This window comes from Diabrotica undecimpunctata, chromosome 1 (genome assembly GCF_040954645.1).
Source record: "Diabrotica undecimpunctata isolate CICGRU chromosome 1, icDiaUnde3, whole genome shotgun sequence".
In the NCBI taxonomy this organism is placed as follows: domain Eukaryota; kingdom Metazoa; phylum Arthropoda; class Insecta; order Coleoptera; family Chrysomelidae; genus Diabrotica; species Diabrotica undecimpunctata.
Genome location: NC_092803.1, coordinates 4623035 through 4644631, shown reverse-complemented (window position 1 = coordinate 4644631; position 21597 = coordinate 4623035).

The following is a 21597-nucleotide window of genomic DNA, read 5'->3' as shown; positions in this document are numbered from 1 at the left end:
TTTTTATTTCGTTAATATTTAGGCTACTGTTTTGTGCCGCTCTTTTTATCGCATTAAATGCTTCTATCTTCGATTCTAGCTATGATATCAACATCATCTGCAAATGCCAATATTTGTACACTTTTTGTTATTATTGTTCGTCTGGTGTTGACTTTTAACTCTAATTTATTCGTTAATTAATAATATTGTCCAACACAATACCTCTAATATTATAGATGATAGCATTTGTGAAATTTGAAAGGGAACCATAAAGCAAGCTAAAATACATGGAGTTGCTCACAAAACGCATAAAGTTGATAAGGATGTTTTAGGCCGAATAACAGAAACTGACTGTTAGGTGAGTCTTTCGATAATAATAAGTTGTTTTCTCAATGCATATGACTTCAATCTGGGTTGTAGGTGTAAACATTACCGATGTTTCTATGTAATAACACAGGAACAACGTTCTGACTTACTGAATATGTTTAATAATATGAAGACCAAAGATGAGCAGGATTCACATTTATCAAGCTTCATTAGCGTTACTCATATCCAGAGACAACGCAGTCCTATTCCACCAGCTGCTTTACTTAATCAAAGTACTAATAGTGATAGTGAAAATGAAGATACAAACAGAGCTCGACATCAACAAGGTCCACCACATGTAGCTTCTTTTCTGTACAAAATTTGACTACCGCTATTTGTGGCAAAGCTCTTCATAGTATTTTCGGTGTTACTGAAATGCAGATCCTCGAATTAGAAATAGATTAGCAATGAGTCGATATTCTAAAAAAGATGCCCAGGGAAGCATACAAATAGGCCTGAGAAGACACACACTGCTGATAGAAGAAAACATAATAGATTACATTTCTTCTTTCAGAGGCCGCCATGACGTCATTACACGGAGACTGTACAATAAGAAAATTTATCTACCATCAGAGTTATATGTAAAAAATATGTACAGATCCTTTAAAGAACGTCATCCACAGTTCAAGATCTCTAACTTTGTTTATTATAACATATTTCAGACTCGATTAAATATATCTTTTTCTTACTCCAGATGTAACACTTGTACATTATACGATGAAACTGAAGCCTATCTCAAGCTACTGGATATCGATAAATCAACAAAAAAGGAACTGCTTCAAGTAAGAAACCTTCATCACCCTAAAACAAAGTTATTTTATAAAATAAAACCAAAAATAGAACATAAATATTGTAACATTTTTTTTTATAATTAAAATAGTAAATAATTTTTAATCCCTTTACCCCTGTTGCTGATACGCCCATAGCCATATCCGCAAATAGATATGTGGGTGGGCTTGCTTACTCTTAGCAACTTTTATTGGAACATACCGACTATCACGGAGCATCAAAAGAGGCCAAAGTAGAATATTTTATGGTAAAGCTTTGTTAACCTTTTTTTGGGTTCCACGAGGAGTCCTTTTTGACTTTTTGATAACTTTGGTAAACACAGTAGTAAACGCTCTTTATAGTATCTTTCTGAAAGAACCTAATTCAAAAGGTTCTATAATTTCTCACGGTTTCCAACGACAAGAATCCCGTTACTTACCTAGAACTTTTCTATGTTCGGGAATTGTCCTAGAGATGGAAACGGCCTGGCGTTATTTTAGGCAAGTTGTCATTTTTAAGTGGGGGATATCCCAGTTTTTTTTTGTAAGCTTGTTAAATTTTTAGAGGACGAAATGGACTCTGGGCAGGACAGTCTTCGAGTAAAGACGCTTGCTTATCTTTCGAGCCGTTCTCTGTAAATTTTTCTTTAAGTGTGTATACACTTAAATCTTTAAAATATCTTAATCTAATACCATATTAGTTTAAATATTGTTATAAAGTACCTTTATTTTAATTAACTTCAGTGCTTGATACTAGTAAAGTATAGTAAAATCAGTGAAACAGTCCAGCAGTCATTGAGATTTATTGTAAGTTATTGTAATCATATTACCTTCAATTATCTGGTCGAATAATATTGTAATAATATTAACCAATCCTGGACGAATCTGCGTGCGGGTTGGTTTCATTTTTATACTACAGAATTCTTGTAATCTTTTTGTACTTTTTGTACTTGTAACTTCTATCGAGATAAGCTCATAAACACCAAAGAGAGATTTCTTTAATTAGCTTTAATTGAATTTTTTTTAAATACTACCAGGCTCTCTTCGCTGATAATTTAATTTGTGCATGATTTTATTGTATTGTATCTGTAAAGGTATTTCTTGATCATAATACTGTTTATTTCCATATGTATGCAACCATTTATTAATTGATGGTTCTTTTTTTAACTAGTGTTTACATTCAGCCGCCTATTTAATTGTGTTGTTAAATATATTATTTTGTTTTATCCCTGAATTTTATTTCTCGACTACTAATAAGTTTCCTGATAAAATAATATCTCTGAATATTTGCTTATTACATTAAATTATTATTATACCTTCGACCAGGAGAAACATCAGGCTGATTAAGTTTGGTAGGTAAGTAGGTGGACGGAGTTCACCTCATATATTTAACATTTACTTATGTAGTGTGTTGACAAAACTTATTTAATAATTAACTGTTGATATCTTTCCTTGGATTTGGTCTCAGAACCTAAATATCTTTCCTTATCTCTTTTCGTTTCTTAGGTTTCTTAATTTTCCCTTGAACCCCAAAAAGTTAAGTGGCGCCCTTTTTCTATCTTATCTTATCTTTGGTAATTTTACCCATCTATCTTTTTGTTCATTTATTTATCTTTTCTAATATATCTTATCCTGTCCTATCTTTACTTATTTCGTCCGTTGGACCCATTCTCGGTTCCAAAAGCTAGTTTCGAACCCACGACTCGCTCTCCACCAACCATCTCGCTGTCGTTCGCAGTGTCTCCATTGGTGACGTTTCTAGCACCATCCAAAAAAGGTTTCTGAGATTACAATATTAGTATAGTAATAGTGTACCTGTAATAGACTTTGACTTTATGCAAAACCTTTCGCTACCCATTTTGACTGCAAATAAAGTTTTCTACTCAAGATATCTTTGGTACTATGTATTTGGTGTACACGACATCGGAGGCAATGATGTCCATAAGTATACCTTTCACGAAAGAATGGCCAAACGTGGTCAAAATGAAGTAACTTCCATGATGTTGCCCGGGTCAGAACAAAAACTACATCTTTATCCGCTTTTCATATATCCTGGTGCATGTACTGAAATTAGCATCAGAGATAACACACTTATACACAATACGAGGACATTTTAGTCTCACTTCTCGTGCAAAAAAAGTAATTGTTAATGTTTCAGAAGAATTGGATGATCTTATTTGGCAGTTAAGGTCTAAACCTTCTCCATTTTAAGTAGTTAACGATGGAAAAGAAGAAGAAACTGACTGATTTCTTATGGACGAAGGTTTTAAGTATTTATTTTTAAAGAATCCAAAACCAAAAGTTTAATGGAAACCAGCAAGAATATACTGAATATCTGAGAAGTGTCCTAGACAAGTTCTACAACGTCTAAGTCATTACGCCCCATGGAGTTTGCACTCCATTACTAGAAAAACAACAGAAAAACAAATAATTCTGATACCAAATAAAGCGAAAAATAAAATAAGTTAATCAAAGTTTCGCGATCTAAAGGAGTTAACGAAATATCTTAATCTAGAACCAGAATCCGGGGAAACCAAGGACCATACTCCAGTCGTAGAACTATTAGCAATGATAATAGCAGTGGTCGCAAATAGACATCATAGAATTTTTTGTTATTTCTGCGGGGAAATTATATATTATGTTCATTTTCCAATATAAGTTTCTACCGATTATTTTAAAATATTATTAAAAATATTAAATCAATTTCTACAAATATTTTGATATCCACATTCCTTTCAGTGAATATCTTAGTAAAAGCAAGATTTAAAATAAATTATAGCAGGGCAGTTTTTCTTGATTTGCCCAAATTTTAATTTTTGGACAAGTGTTGTTTTTCAAATAAACGCTTCAATTGGATTTAGGAAAAATCCCAAACTGAATACCTCCCTGCACAGGTTGTTATTGTGTCCCCAGGAAAAATACATATATTTCTGGAGAGCGATAGCAGATTGCGGAGGTTTTAGAGTAGAAAGGAATTTATGACGCCATTCTCGATACATTTATAAAAGAAATTTTCGAATTTTATGTTGGTTACAAAATTGAAGCGGCTCTTATCGAATTGGGACAAAGAAAAACGCATAAAAAGTGTACATAAGTGTAAATAATGTTATATGTACGAAAATAGGGAACGTTGGATACTAAAAGTATAAAATATCAGTTGTTAAAAAATTCCATGTATAAGAGATTTTATTGTCTTTATTGCTAGTATACGCGATGTATACCTACGACCTAAACATTTTGTATAATAGAGTATTATGCACATAAATATACGCAGGTGAATAAATGTAACAGACTTTTTTTATCACAAATTGGCCCTGAATATATCCAAAATTTATGTAAAATAAATAATTTATTTGCACTCTCTGACAAATCATGTGTTTCCCTAGGGAGTTACGAACCTGAATTATCCATCTTGCTTACGAAATATAGAACGACTATACATATATACTAGTGTTTGATTGTAGTAAGAGCTTTTTAGTTTGTATTTGTAACTGCATTATAAATTACAAATAAATAGATTTGATTACAAAACCTTTTTTAAAAAAATTTTTGTAATTGGCGCAGTTGGCAGTAGAATTTTCCTAAATTATCTAGTGTTCTTTTTAAAAATTTACAGAAAAATACAAATTACGGGTACGGTAACAGCCAAACGTCCAGAGCTAGGAATAGACCTTGTCCATAACCCATTGGAAAAGCCAAGATTAGGGAAAAGGAATCAACATCGTCCAGAATCCTATTGGTGCAGACGGAAAAACAAGAATTGTCTGAAGTCTATAGATACTAAAAATATTTATCTTTATCGTCGGTCTTCAGAACAGTCGAGTCCAGTAAGTTCCGTGATGTAAATTTATACCCAGGTCTTCTACCTTTTAGATTGGGTAAATTTACAATTTAAATTCTGTCATATAAGAATTTTATTTATTGAAAAATGAAGCTTAAAGACTACATACAAGTTTCAGAAAACAAAGAAAATATACACAATTAGAAAATCCATTCATCTCTTTAATTAAATTACAGAATAAAATTAGAAAACAAATATATTAACTAATTCCATGTTTGTGTAAGGAAAGGTGTGTTGAATATCAACAGACATCATGGGAATAAGCGAAATAGGATGGACGAACTCTGAGCAATGTGAAATTAACAATCATCACATACATTATTCAGGTAACCTAAACGGAAGACACGAAAATGGAGTGGGTATAATCTTAAATCAAGAAACTGCCAATCTTAAAAACTCTGTACCCATATCGGAAAGAATGCTCCTCCTTCAACTTGATACCTACCCAATGGCAACTAACATTATCCAGGTATATGCTCCTACAGCTGACAAACCAGACGACATAAGTGAAGTATTCTATAATGAATTATATAACACCTTGAAATACCTTCCCAAAAAGGATTTAACCTAGATTATGTGTGATTTAAATGCCAAGATTGTTAAAGGACAATCAGGAGAATTCATAGGACAGTTATACTCGTATCAGAGTTAGTAAAGATTAAGTCGCTCTTCAGAAATCACGATTTACCACTTAGTACCAAAATCTCTATCGTCAGATCGTCAAATTGTATGATAGTACCACAGACGCAGATGACAATCTCGTTCGATGGTAGTGGAATTAGCTGGATGAGTAGAAAATAATAACTTACTCACCACTTAGAAATTTGGGATCTACGTTAATTCTAAAACCTAAGCTCCCAGGAAACTGGAAGGGTGTACAGTCTTGTAAGAATTTGAATACCTGAAAGGATAGTAACTGCACATGTGTGCAACTCAAGTGTTCCGAAGTAAGGAACAAAACCTAGAATATGGCACACACTTTCAATCAGGTACACCACCCTGTACAATCAGCAATCACTATTCGTCAAATCAGAGTACGTGCTCTAAAATGTGCTCGTATTTCTGATCTAACTAATATGGATTCCTAGCTCTACCAACTCTATCGGGCCTGCGTGTTTCTTCAAGTCATCTGACCATCTCATTTGTGGCCTTCCTCTTTTTCGTTTGTAACTATATGGTCTCCAGTGTATAATCATCTTATTCCAACTGTCATCTTTCTGTCTTATAGTATGTCCAGCGAACTTCCACTTAAGTTTTGCTATCTGCGTTAATACATCGGTCACTTTTGTTTTGTTACGGATCCAAGTATTTCTTTTCGTGACTGATAGCCTGATGTTCAGCATTTGCCTTTCCATGGCTCTTTGGGTCTTTGCTATTTTTTTTCATGTTTTCCTTTGTAAAAGTCCAAGTTTGAGAACCGTAGGTGAGAACAGGAAGTATACATTGATTGAAGACTCTTGTTTTTAAATATTGGGGGTATTTTATATTTTTTAGTATATAGGAAAGTTTTCCAAAGGATACCCAAGCCAACCGTATCCTTCTCTTTATTTCTTCGGTCTGATTTTCTTTATTTAATTTAACTAGTTGTCTCAAATATATATATTCTTTTACTTGTTCTATATTTGTTTGTGCAATTGTAACTATTAATTCTTCTGGTTGGTTGGATATAATTTTCGTTTTATTATAATTCATTTGTAGACTTATTTTTGTTGATTCGCTATTTAATTCATCCATCATATTTTGTAATTCTTCCCTTTTATCTGTTATTAATACAATGTCGTCTGCATATCTCAAGTGATTCAAGTATTAGCCATTTATGTTAATATCCCGTTTTTCCTATTGTAATTTCCTCATAACGTCTTCCAAAGCTTAATTGAATAGTTTGGGTGATATAGTGTCACCCTGTCTGACTCCCCGCCGTATCTTAATGGGCTCCGTTTGTTCAACTATTTTGATAGATGTTGTTGCTTGATCATGTATATTGGAAATTAAGTCCGTATATCTATAGTCTATTCTCCGATTTTGTAAAGACTTCTTTACTGCCCAATGTTCCACCTTATCGAATGCTTTTTCAAAGTCTACAAATGCCATATACGTTGGGATTTGATATTCGTTGGCCTTTTCAATTAATATTTTTATCCTAAGCAGATGGCCGCTCGTACTGAATCCTTTTCTAAAACCGGCTTGCTCTCTTGACTGCTAATTATCTAACTTAGTTGTTAATCTGTTTGTTAGTAGTTTAGTTAACAGTTTGTACATTACACTCAGTAGCGTTATGGGCCTATAGTTTTTCAGATCTTTTCTATCACCTTTCTTAAATGGTAATAGTATTATTGCCTCGTTCCATGTGGTAAGGAAGAAAAAAAAAAAAAGAGATATATGACTTTTAAATCATCTAGGAACAATAATAAAATGTATTACAGGAAATATGCACGAAATAGCCTATAAGTCAATTCCCTACGACAAACATATTAATTGCAAGGTTCGATAAATAATTTAAACCATTCTATAAATAACATTTTACATAATCAATTTGATTTTAAAGTCAAAATTTAAAGCTGTAAATAATAAATTAGCCTATTTTTGACCATTAAGGTACTCTGCTTTTCCACACAATCTATGATATTTTTGAAAAAATAGAAACTCTTTTGCCAAAAATTAATACCTTGCATAATTCTTTAGTAAATTTATTAGATCTTTTAAACGAAATAAAGAAAGCAAAATCTCAGAGAAGCAAGCAAGCAAGCAATAGGGTTTAACCCAGCCTGAGAGACTTTCCATCCCTTAAAAATGACATTTGAATGATACAATTCATTGGGGCGAAGATAATTAACTCGTATAAACAGGAATCACTACACCCCGCCGCAATGCTCAACGCGCTATGGAGGCTCTTTTATCAGCAAAGTACTTATCATAAGCTAGTTCTGGGTACAATAACTCCCACACGAGATGCTACCCCGAACAATGCAGGCCAGCATGAGGCGCTCTATTTCCGCAATTTCTAATGATTTATCTTCGATCAGTATTGCTTCTTTAGGCCTCCAGTCCCCGATCTGGTCTACGCCCAGTTCGGTGACTCATTGCCTAAGGATGTGGGCCCCTCTTGTCTGTTTTTTGGGTTTGTTAGTATTTCTTTAGGCTTACGCCTTTTGCTAGTATTTAATTATTTTTTTAAAATAACCTAAGACGTCATTGATTTTTTTGAGGGCGGTCTAAAACTTATAAAATCTACATTAGTAAATATATGGCGATGCCAAAGATGAACGGGTTATCTTCTTTTGATAGAGCTAGAATTATCTAGACTTTTTTATGTTTTCCAGTTTTTGCTGTTTTTATTGTCATTGGCGACAAAGTACGCCAAGCTACTGTATCCTATACCAAGCCATTAACCAAATTTTAACCAAGATATTCTTCTTCTTCCTGGACCTTGTTTTCCAAATATTTTTCCTTGCAAAATGGCTTGAACGAGAGCATATCTGGATTCGCATAATATGTCCGAAGAACTGTAACTTTCAAGATTGATGGTGGTCAGTACCTCTCGGTTCTTATTCATTCTTCTGAGGACCTCCTCATTTGTGACCCGGTCAATCCACGGGATCTTAAGCATTCTCCGATATGGCCACATTTCAAATGCTTACAGTTTTCTGCACATATCTTTGTTCAAGGTCCACGATTCAACACCATAAAAAAGGACAGAGAAGACGTAGCATCACAGCATTCTAACTTTTGTATCAAGAGAGAGGTTGTGACACTTGAAGAAGGCCCCTATCTGATTAAAGGTGGATCTAGCTTTACCGATGCGTGCTCTAATCTCCTGGTAGTTGGTCCATTATTCATTTATTATGGTGCCGAGGTAGTTGTAGTGCGTCATTCTTTCTACAGGGCATTGGTTGACGTAAAGTTGACCTTCTGTTATTTTTTTCTTGTTAATTATCATAAGCTTTGTCTTGTTAACGTTTATATTGAGACCATATTGTTAACTGTAATACGTGATTTTGTTCATAAGAACTTGTAGGTCTTCTAAGTTGTCCATAAATACTTTGGTGTCTCTCTAGATAATAATAATAATAATAATAATAAATGTCTTTATAAACAAACAAATTATTTTCCTTTACAATAAAATATTATAACAGTAGGGCGAGATTCTGTTTGTATACCACTGTGTAACAACGGCATACAACTGCTCTTCCACCTAATCCCCCGAAGATTATTTTTAAATTTTGTATAAACTCTTGGTCAAACGGTTGCAATTTTGTTGTGACATCTAGCATTATTCAGCAAGATCACCACTTTTCTATGCTAATTTTCATCTTTGTGTATGCTAAATTTGTGGAACTATGTCGCCATAATGTTTGCCGTTATTCATGCCTTTTTGTTGGAAATCCAATCATGAATTTTGTTTAAAATAGCACTAATAGACACTATATACATAATACAACACTAATTTATATCATTGACATATACTAGGAAAGTTCGATGATGGGTGTGATAACAGAATGAGCGTTTATATTTCTAATGATCGACAATTCAGAATCGGTCATTATAAAAGGTAGTCATTTTATAGAAGTGGTTTCTTATAGTGGTTTTACCGTAATTAAAATACCACAAGCAAATAGCTTCAGAAAAATTTAAAAGTTTAAGTTTAACAGTTTATCAGGTTCTTGTTTCTCTTAGCTTGCTCGCATTTTGTGCTGAACCATCCAGTTTTATGCAGTATAATATAATTTAAGAAAGTATTTTTCTTACTTTAGTTACTAAATAAATGATTTACTAATTGTTTCTAGAAAAACTTTTGTAGATAAAGATATAAGTAGTTTAAAACAATAAATTATTCTACTGTGTCCACTTTTATATAGCTAATAAACAGCAAAATAATCTCCACCGCTGTTTTCCAAGTGGCCTGAGGCGAGCGATAGAAAGAGCATGAATTCCCCAAATGTCTCGTTTTAACAAAATCATGTCTCGCAGTGTCTGATATCTCCATTCCTAGCCCAAGGACAGATATCCACTCCGCTCTGTCCGCAGAGTACCAAGTTTTCGCTTGCCGAATGGTAGCAGCCATTTTACGATGCACTTAAAATTTACAACTTCGGCGCTTTCCGATAAAACTAACAAAATGGAAGTTTGAAAAGCGTCACGTTCTGTCCCGAACCGAGTTAATGAAAAATTCAGTCAGGCGGGGTAAGTTCGAAATTTCAAAGGACATAAATATTTCAACTCTTTTGTTTTACACCTCGGGAACTGTTCGAGCGGGGCAAAGAACGATCTTAAGGTATTGTTACTTTATGGCGAATGCGCTTTTAAACGTCTACTACTGGAGCGCACGATATACTCGTTTTACCGACAAAGAAAATTTACGAATCATTTCCGCTGACCGGCGAAAAAATGTTTATCACCTTTTCTATCTATACTCAAACAAATACAAAATATGAAATATTAGAAACAACCATTAGGATTTATAAGTATATTTCCCTATACTATAACCTTCTAACTAAACTTAAAATTAGGTGATTTCCGTATTAAAATTTAATTTACTTCTTTTTCTTCAGGTACCATCTTCAAAAGTTGGTTATTATCATGGCTATTTTAACTTAATAAGCAACCTCTGTAGAGTTGACTAAAATTGTATTCAAATCACTCTCTTAAATTTCTGAGCCAGGATGCTTAGTCTTCTCCGCACTATGCTGTATCTTGCACCTCGCATTATCTGTCTTAGGTATTTTAGCTTTCTTTATTTGACAGTAAAATTTGTATATATATATATATATATATATATACAAACAACACAGTTTATTAGGGCTGCAGTCAGAAGGTTTGGCCGGGATGTTACAGAAACACAACAACAGAAGGAAAACAAGAGAAGCTAAAGAGACTTATTTCACTGGAAAGTGCCAAGAAATAGTGAACTTACAAAACAAATATGATAACTTCAATCTCCATAAGAAAGTTAAAGAATTAGCTTGGATAGCAAAACAAAAAACCTCAAGCATACTAATGGACAAAAGCAAACATTTTATTGGAGACAGAACAACAATTAGGAAGATGGAAAGAATATATATATATATATATATATATATATATATATATATATATATATATATGTGTAAAGGAATTATTCCATAACCAGAGACAGGAAAATACATATGAAGATAATCAGAGTAAAGACGAGGGCCCCGAAATAACAAAGTCAGTTATGCATGCAGTAAAGTCCATGAAAAATAAAAAAGCTGCTGGTCCAGATGAAATACCAAGTAAATTGCTAAAACTGGTCAATGAAAAAAACAAAGATCTTTTAGTCCAACTACTGAACACAATCTATGCCACAGGAATCATTCCACGTGAAATGATGACATCAACATTTATTTGTCTATCAAAGAAAGTAAATGCCAAAGAATGTAGTGATTATCGAACGATCAGTCTAATGTCACATACCTTAAAAACCCTGCTAACAAACATCCATAATAGAATACACGCTAAGCTGGAGATGGGTATTAGTGATTCTCAGTTTGGATTTCGGAATGGAATGGATACAAGAGAGGCACTATTTTCTTTTAACGTGCTGACCCAAAGATGTTTGGATAATATTCGAGATCTTTATGTATGCTTTATAGACTACAACAAGGCATTCGATAAGGTAAAACATGATCGAATTCTCAGAAGTTCTCAAAACAAGAATCTGGATGTGAGGGATGTAACATTGATATTAAATTTATACTACAGCCAACGATCAAATGTGAAAATTGTAAGAGAGGTGTCAGAAGAAGTGAAGATAAGAAGAGGGGTCAGGCAAGGTTGTATACTGTCGCCAAAGAACCTTTGGTAAACGAGACAGTCGGCATAAAAGTAAACGAAAGTTTAATTAAAAAAATTAGGTATGCCGACGATACAGCCATAATAGCCGACAACTTAAAAGACTTAGAAAGAATAATAAACAAAATATTAAGAGATAGTGGAGAATACGGACTGTCTCTTAACATCAAAAAAACCAAATTCATGAAAATTAGCAAGAACAACAATACAAACGAAATATCAACGGTAGGCGGCCAGCAGATTGAGAGAGTAAAAAGATATACTTAGTTGGGAACGATAATCACAGAAAATAATGATTATGCTGCAGAAATAAGAGTCAGAATTAAAAAAGCACGTGCAAACTTCGTGAAAATGAAAAAGATTTTATGCAGCAAAGATCTGACATTGGCCCTCAGAAAAAGGCTAATTAAATGCTTTGTACACAGTGTACTCTACTATGAAACTGAATCATGAACATTAAACCAGAATACAATAAATCGACTTAAACTTAAAGCGTTTGAAATGGGGACATTTAGATGATTGTTAAAGATTCCATGGATAGAGTCACGAATACAGAAGAGTTAAGGTGAATAGAAAAAGAGAGGAAAATGGAAAATACAATAAAAGAAAGGAAATAGCAAGATCTCCGATATGTGATGAGAGGCGAAAGTACATCTTGAGACTCATAATTTAAGGAAAAGTAGAGGGTGGGAGAAGCGTAGGAAGAGGACGCGTTTCCTGGTTGAAGAACCTGAGAGAATGGTTTGGTTGCAGCTCAAGGCAATTGTTCAGAGCAGCTACCTTGAAGGTCAGAATAGCCATGATGATTGCCAACCTTCGTCGCGGAGATGGCACTTAAAGAAGATGCAACATAACGTTTTATGTATGGAAGAGATGGTTTAGGTACTATTTCATCCAGTGGAAGTGGCTGTAAGGTTAAAAATATTCAACTATTCTAATCTACAGCAATACTACTAGCATTGAAGATGTTGAATATGTTTGAGCTAATTTTATGTAATATTTTAGTTTTATGGAAAAACCTGAGAAGAATCATTAAACATGTATTATTTTTTTATTCGGTATTACATTTTTCTTTACATAATTTCATTTATTCCTGTCACCACAAATTGTATAATCAAAAGAGATATTAAAACACTATTGTGATTTCTTCGACAATTATTTAAATATTGGTGTGTTTCAAAATAAATATTACATTTATCTTAATAACTAAGATAATGGCATCAACACCAACAATAGAGCCAGAAACATCGGCAATTCACGGTTGATAACTCTACCTTTGAAGTGGTGGACAAATTCACATACTTAGGCTCCCTGATCACCAAGGAGAACGTCATGACGGAAGAAATCAAGCGAAGAATAATCCTAGCAAACAAATGCTATTTTGGACTGATTAAATATATGAGAAGCAGAAACTTAAGCCAAAAAACAAAAATAACCATATACAAAACCCTTATACAACCAGTGTTGACATATAGGTCGGAAACATGGACCATTTCCAAGGCAGATGAAAAAAAAATCTCCTGCTTATATTTGAACGAAGGATCCTGAGAAGAATATTCGGTGGCATCTGTGAAAATGGTGTTTAGAGAAGGAGGTACAACTACGAGATATATCACAGATTTTACTTTACTTTACTTTTACTTAATCAGTAGACCCATTTGTACCTTTCGGTGTTGGGCCGTTTAAAATACAATTCATTACAACTTTCTCCATTCCTTCCTATTGGATGCCATCTGTGTTGCTTCCTGCCAAGTCTTACCCTTACTCTGTAGTATCTGCGAGATGTCACTGTTCCATTCTTTAATGGGTCTTCCTCTTCTGTTCTTCCCTATTGGTTTGGTTTATATCACAGATATAAACATATATTTGGACGTAAAGACGTAGTCTCCTTTATAAAAATAGAAAGACTAAGATGAGCAGGACATCTGGCAAGATCACAGCAGAACAACCCTTCTATAAGAATCCTTATGTCACAACCTGTGGGAAGTAGAAGTAGGGGTAGGCCAAAACTCAGATGGAGGGATGGTGGAGAAGAGGATGGTAGACAAATAGGCGCCGCAATCTGGCAACAGTTGGCAATGGATAGAACTGACTGGCGTAATAGACTTGGGAAGGTCGGGGCTCTTTTATAGGGCTGTAGCACCAATGATGATGATAATCTTACAAATAAGTAACCGCAACATAATTTGACGTATAAAGACGGGTAGAATTTATTTTATAAATAAATGTCTATCCTTCAGTTAACTATCTGTCAGATAGAACAATATTTATCTGAAGGTGAATTTTTATTTCTTTTGAAAACTTTGTAAATAAAGGATTAGCTTAAACGTGTGGGTACTGTATTTAATTAAAATTTTGTAATAAATTTTTTTTTTTTTTAGTAATTATTGTTCTTTTTTCGATGTGCTGGCGCAACCACGTAGAGTTATTTTGAGAAACGGTGGTGTACAACATTATAATTTTACATATTATGTGGCTCACTGTAAAAATGATAAATAGTTCAATCAAAAAATTACATTAATAATAAGATAATAATTTCAATATGAATCTCGAAATTCGTAAATTGATTGATCATATTACGATGGTTTCCGTTTTCCACGCCTGTGAATGTATTATAAACAAATATTGATGAAAATATTCTGAAAAGACTAATTATGGATTTTAGTTGGCTTAACTTTATTAACTTAATATTCGAAGCCGCAGTTCCATCCGAACGCTGCTCTGTCAGCTGGCCTGAATTTAAACGAACATCTAAAACATTTTAAAATTTAAAAGGGTATAAATATTAAATTTTTTCTGTTATTAACATCATTCTGCTCGTGAAAAAATATTATTTATTCCGACGCTTTGTTAATAAATGCTTCCCGATGAACAATGGCGTTGTTATACAGGTCCGTGTGCGTTTTATTCATACTTTTTTTTGTCTAAACTTTGTCGTTCGGTAAGAAAAACAGGATTATAATATGAGTTAAGTTACATTTTATTATTTAGTATGTTTTTTCAGATATTAAATATAACAGTTTCACTAATTTTAGAAAGAATTGAGAATCCGGAACACCCTCACAATATTTTTCCAATGCTGCTGTTAGCTATTCGTTTACTGAAAATCGATATTGACATCATAGATAATCTTTATGAAGAACTAAAAATAAATAAAGTCAAATGATAATAAATCTGGAGAACAGAGTGGATATTGCAGCACTTTTTTTATTTTATTGATTTTAGCAATACATGTTGAAATGGTTTACCTGATTACGCAGGACAATTTGTTTTGCTTCATTTTCTTCCTCTTTATCAGCAATCTTGCTTGGATTGATACCTTTATTGATATTTCTTTTACAACTTCTACCGTTTCGTGTAGATCACTCAGTTATACAATGTACGTTACATTTTCTTCTAATGTTTTCACTCCTCCTTCTTTCAGCGTTTTTCCTGTAATTTTTCACAGTAGATACTCTCACCTCTGTCGTTTCCAGTAGCCTTAACATGTAGCTGTGTAGGGTCTTATTTCTAACGCATACGTCATTATTGGTCTTATATTGGCTTTATAAATTCTTGACTTCATCACATTGTTAATAGGTTGGTTTTTGCTTTATAGTGTTACTAAGAGATCATGCCTGTCTATTTGATTTTTGTATTTGATCTGTCACTTTTTTTGACAGGTTTCTATACCTAAACAGTGTCATTTTGAAGGTTAGGAAGTTGTCATTATTATTTCAATATTAAAGCCTTCGATTTATAGTTTACCTGGTTGGTTTATTACTCTTGTTCTGGTTTTATGAGTTGAGATATTCTTTTGCTCTTATGTGAAATTTGTGGATTATTCTTTGTATATCTTGTATATCTTTTTATATCTTTGTATATCTTTGTATATCTTTGTATATCTTTGTATATATTTGTATATCTTTGTATATCTTTGTATATCTTAGTACATCTTTGTATATCTTTGGATATCTTTGTATATCGTTGTATATCTTTGTATATCTTTGTATATCTTTGTATATCTTTGTATATCTTTGTATATCTTTGTATATCTTTGTATATCTTTGTATATCTTTGTATATCTTTGTATATCTTTGTATATCTTTGTATATCTTTGTATATCTTTGTATATCTTTGTATATCTTTGTATATCTTTGTATATCTTTGTATATCTTTGTATATCTTGGGCTATCAATAGCTAGTTATATTTTTCTCATACATCTGTTTTACTAGTGCTGACACCCTTTTGGAATGCTCTTAGTTTTCACTCCTACATGAATGTTTATATATTTACCTACATTTTTCTGTCCCTTAACCCTTTCCCGTTGCTTCTCTTAGTACTACCAGGTCTAGGTTTTATTTACCAGTTTGTTTTATTAGTTCGTCCATCTCATCTATCATTCCCCTCACATTCCATGTACCAACAATTATAATCCATTTTTATCGTCGTTGTCGTCTAATGTTTTCACTCCTATTCCGAGGCCGATTAGGATTTTTGCTAGATTAAAAACCTTTAATTCATGGCGTCTACAACTGTAGACATAATTTTCCAGTATCCGCTTTACTCACAATTCGCTTCGTTTTACGGTTGTTTAATATCGCATATATCCAAAGGCATTCTGTAGTTAGTATTGCCTGGTTTACAGTGACTTCTAGTATAGAGAAGCATCAGCTTATAACAGCTGTTTACATGGTGGTTACTGCGTTACAAGTTCTAGTCAGGTAAGCTCTCGTAATTCCATAATTATATCAAAACTTATTGGTCATCCAGTCAATTTTAAGTTTTTTCTTTGGAATACAAGTATTATAATATTAGATATACACAAAAATGTTTATCATATAGGTATTTCTTGTAGTGACTATTAAAGGGTTCCTAAAATGTGGTGTCTCCAATTCTGGACAATTATATGAAAGAAAAGTTTAATTTTTTAAAATATCTTATTTATTTCAGTAGATCATCTCAAGGAGGAAATTTTTAACCAAAAAAAACTTCTTGAAAAGCAAGAAAAGGGCCTTTCTGATATAAAAGGCCTTGAAAGTGATTGTAGCGATGAAGATGTTATATTTCCAAGAGAAATATGGAATCTTTTACCTGATGATATGGATATACTTGAACAACCAGACCGGTTTCATGATGTAATCGAGGAGACAATTACTGATGAGGAAATTCTGAAGATGACAAAGTTTCTTATCGAAATATACCTATATTCTAAACAAATATACTAATATGGAAGAAAAAAGTCAAATTCCAAAATAAAAGTTTGTTATTAGAAGAACAATCAGTGTAAAAGCTTTCGCTTGGGAATGAAATTTATCTAACTTAATGAAATATTTTACAGAAAACTTATATAAAAAAATGGTCGATGATACCAATATTAACGTGCTTCAAAATATTGATAATCATTTCTCACGAACCAATTTGAAAGAACTGAAATGTTTCTTTGGACTACACATTCCTACTGGTTAATTGAAGTTTTCACGTCTAAGTATGTACTGAAATAAATCATTGAAGGTGGCAATATTTCTCGATACAATGTCCATAATAAGATTCTACAAACTTCGAACCAATCTACATTGTGTTAACAATTTGAAGGACCAAAATCAGAACGACAAGCTGTGGAAGGTGCGACCAGTCTTCAATTCAGTACTGAATAGATGTAAGGAGCTAGAAGTCGAAGTGGATGAACAAATGACTAAACAAGGGTAAGTCCAGATGGACGTGTACTAAATGTAAGGTGCATTTGTGCCTTCAAAAATATCGCAACGGTTTTGTGACTTTCCCTGAAAAATAAATACATTTATACATTTTATAATACTTACTTACATTTTATTTAAATTTTTACTGTATTTTCATTTTTTAATAAATACCATAATTTAGTTCATTTACTACCAATGTCTACAACTGTAGACATTTTTCTTTATATATGCTAGTAAGGCAAATTTTGAAAAAACAATCCACGGTGTTCGGTATTACATTTTTTAACAATATATTACCCAAAAAATAATTGTGTATTTGTAAATAATAAGAGTGTATTTGTTTTTTTGTCGGGTTTCTTCCCTTGGTTGAAAAGGTTCCAATTTTCAGACACAGTTTTTACCCTTTCTTATCTGATATATAACACATATCCATTGCAAGCCAGATACCTAGTGGGTAAATGACATAAAAGTTGTGGTCTCTTGGACGTAAGAATCTAGGCTTCTGCAACCCATTGTGACTACAAGACTCTTTATCAGCCGTATACGATAAGTATAACTTATAAAGTGAAAATACTAGGTTCGTTATGTTCGTTGAAAATGGGAATTTACTGAAACGTTCAAACAAAATTAGAGTGTTTTATTCATCCCAAATTCAGACAAAAGTATTATGTAAAAGTTACAGTCGGAAAAATAACAAAACATAATATAAGGTTTTATGTACTAAAGGACAAAGAACCAAATATATCACCCAAATGTAATACGTGCCTGGTTCTGATGTTCATGTACGTATGCAAAGCGTGTGCTAAAAAAATGAGTGAAAATTGGTGTATTTGTTATCAGTTCATTATAAAGCGGACATTGTGCAGTTCCTTTTTTTGATTGTCGGTCATGAATAAACGTATGTGTAATGGTTAAAAAAATATAACAACATAAAAGCACACATTGAAGTGTATTAGCTATTTTTCGTTTGTATAGAAAACAATGCAATATCCGGAATATTAAATAGAAATAAAAATGGAAATGTTCAAATTTTTGTATAGTCATTGAACAGAAAAAAGTTGAAATTGATTTATTTTAACTAAACTAAACAGTACAATCAAAACAACTTTTCTAGGGAATTATAATTTTATAACAACTGTTATACACTGCTCTACAAAGTATTCACAAGGTGTCCGGACACATAAATATTTTTGTGATTATAGTTGTTTTTCCCATCAGTATAGAATATAGGGCTCCAATATTTTACCAGTGTAAGCTTCGTCGGGAGACTGGGACCTCGGAAGCCCTGAAGATGACATCGAAGAGGATGTCGAAAGCTCGGCGCAATAATAATATACGCGTATTCTACGCAGTTCAATCCGGACGAATGTTAAATTTAATAATAATTCTTGTAATAGTATTAATTTTAGCTTGAAGTTATTATATAAATATATATAGGCGACTAATATTTGCACATTTTGTTAGGATGGATAACAGAAAACAATTTATACAGCTTTTGCTAACAGATTTAATCTTTTACGCATTTCTTATAGCCCAAAGGACAAAAAACGATATTATTAAATGGTTTTTGTTCATGGCTATTAGAGTAGGTAGCACCTCTGTAGGCCACCCACTGTAGTGGTAAAGTCTTAGTTGTGGTTTAAATTTTTATATTTAATTTAAATTAAGTTTAAAAAGGATTGATTAAGAAGTTGAAAACGTTTTCGGACCAATCAGTCCATCTTCAGTCAATTTTATAGGACTTGCAAAATAACCTCAAAACCAAACATAAAAAACATTAAAATTATTAAATTATCTGGCAGTATGCTGATGACATTAAATTACCAACAGAGAACTAAGTACCTACCAGAAAGAGTTGGAACGTGTATGGTATAGCAGCTCGACTGCATTTGTTAAAATGTCTCGCTGATAATTTCTTGCTGCTGCAATTTGCCGACCGGTAACAGTTCCACCAACATCAGTTAAAATAATGGAAAAATTAATAGCTAATAAATTAGTACCATTTTGGTTAGTGCACAATGTTATTCCAGTCTCTTAACAAGGATGTCTTCCGAATCGTTCGTTTCTGCCGAAACTAATTCCGCTCTTAATGAATGGACTTTGAACCGATATGAGCCGATTGATATTATTTATATAAATTTTTCCGTGTATTTGGTAAGGTACTAAAAAATAATGCTGAATTAATTTCTCTGGTAAGTCTATTAGCAGTACTCCTTTTTTGTCTTTTATGTGTCCTTGCTGTCTATTTCGACTCATTCCCGTCACTTCTCTTATTTTTTTGTGCATATTTCTCATATCACATTTTGATCAAATAGATTTCCTTAGCTGTTTTGATTTTTTCCTTAATTAGTCGTTGTATTTCTTTATACTTCTGTAGATCTTTTCCTTTACATTTTCTTCTTTCTTCCATCTCTAATAGTATTTCGTCTGTCATCCACTGTTTTTTAGCCTCTGAGCTATGTTGTATCAAACTTTCTTGAGCTGGTTTTAGTAATGTGTTTTATTTACATCCATAATTTTGATTGTTGTCAGTTAGTGTTTTTTGCTTATTAACATTCACATTATTTTTTAATTAGTTTTTTATTTCTTCGTTTTTTAGCATTCTTACATTAATTTTTGGTTGTTGTTTTCTGAGTTCAATTTTTTTAATTTTATTTTCACGTCAACAACTAACGGATTAAGGTCTGAGTTAAAATCTGCTCCTGGATAAGGTTTAACTGAGGTTATAGAGTTTTTATATCTGCTATTTACGAGTATAAAGTCTATCTGGTTTCTTACAATGTGGTTTTCTGTATGTGAAGGAGACGTCCATGTATATATCTTCTCTTAGGAAGCTGAAATGCTTTATACTTTATATCAAAAGATTTTCATACAAAATCTCTAGACTTGTTTTTGAAATTCTACAAAAATTATGTATTACTATGTAGACCGTACTTAGAATTTCCAGTATCAGTTTGGTCACCCCATTTGTAAAGGGACAATAATTTATTAATAAAATTATAAAGAGAAGAACAATGACGACTTTCTCTACTTATTTAAAAAAAATTTATAAGTTATTATTTATAAAATCATTTTGTATTTTGTGAATTTTGATGACTACAAAATTGGGCTGTTTCCTTCTGCATTTGCCAATTGATTGTATGTTTCTATATATTCCGCTGAATCATTTTGATCCACTTGTACTTTAGCCTTTTCTTTTTTACTTTGGAGACACCTTTATTATCAAATAGATGTTTAGTTTTCTTTTCTTTTTAGTCATTTGCTTCATATATTTTGATTTTGCCTTATTATTTTTTACTACATAGCGATTTCTGCATCTTTCTTCTCCTTTATCATTTTATTATTACTTAGAGACTCCTACGAGTATCAAACCGCTTTAAAATGTAACCGTTTTACCCTATATATCATCAAACACTCCCGAAAACTCATCACCCATATTTTGCATAATATTAGTTTCGGTCCCTTTTATTGTCTAATCCTCAAACATTCTTTTACTCTTTAGCCAGGTGAATAACTCCTTATAATTGCAAATTTACTTCCGGTGGAGTTCTGACCTCCACCCGAAGGCCCTTGAGTGCCCTTTGAACTTGCCCTTAACGTTTCTGTTCCTCTTATAATAATTATCAATGAGACCCTTGAGAGTCGAATGTTATTTCGCGCAACTTTTGCCCAAAGGCGTCCTGGAAGGAAATTTGGTAATTTGGAGCGATTTTAAAAATGACTACTCAGCTAAATGTCAAGTAAAATACCTTTTATAAACATAACCACAAATGAAATACAATACCTTTATTAAAATACATTTATTAAATATTATAAAATAGATCTGAATATGAATGTGAAATTAGTAAAAACATAATACATAATAGCTTTATTTCAGTGAGCAGAGATTGGACAAATGATTTAAAACATTATTGTCTGTTTGACAACTATAAAGTTGTAATATCTACAATTTTTCAAACCAAACGTTAATTGCAAAACATAAAGTGGAAGTCGAGGGTATTCATAAAATTTACCTATAATAAGTAATTCCGCCGTAAATCTAGAAAATACGAGGCGTGTTTTTTAAGTAAGTACCGTTTTGGAATTAAAAAAAGACGTGCAAAGATATGGCAATAATTTTATTTTTACATGAAAGCCTATACGTTAATCTACTTT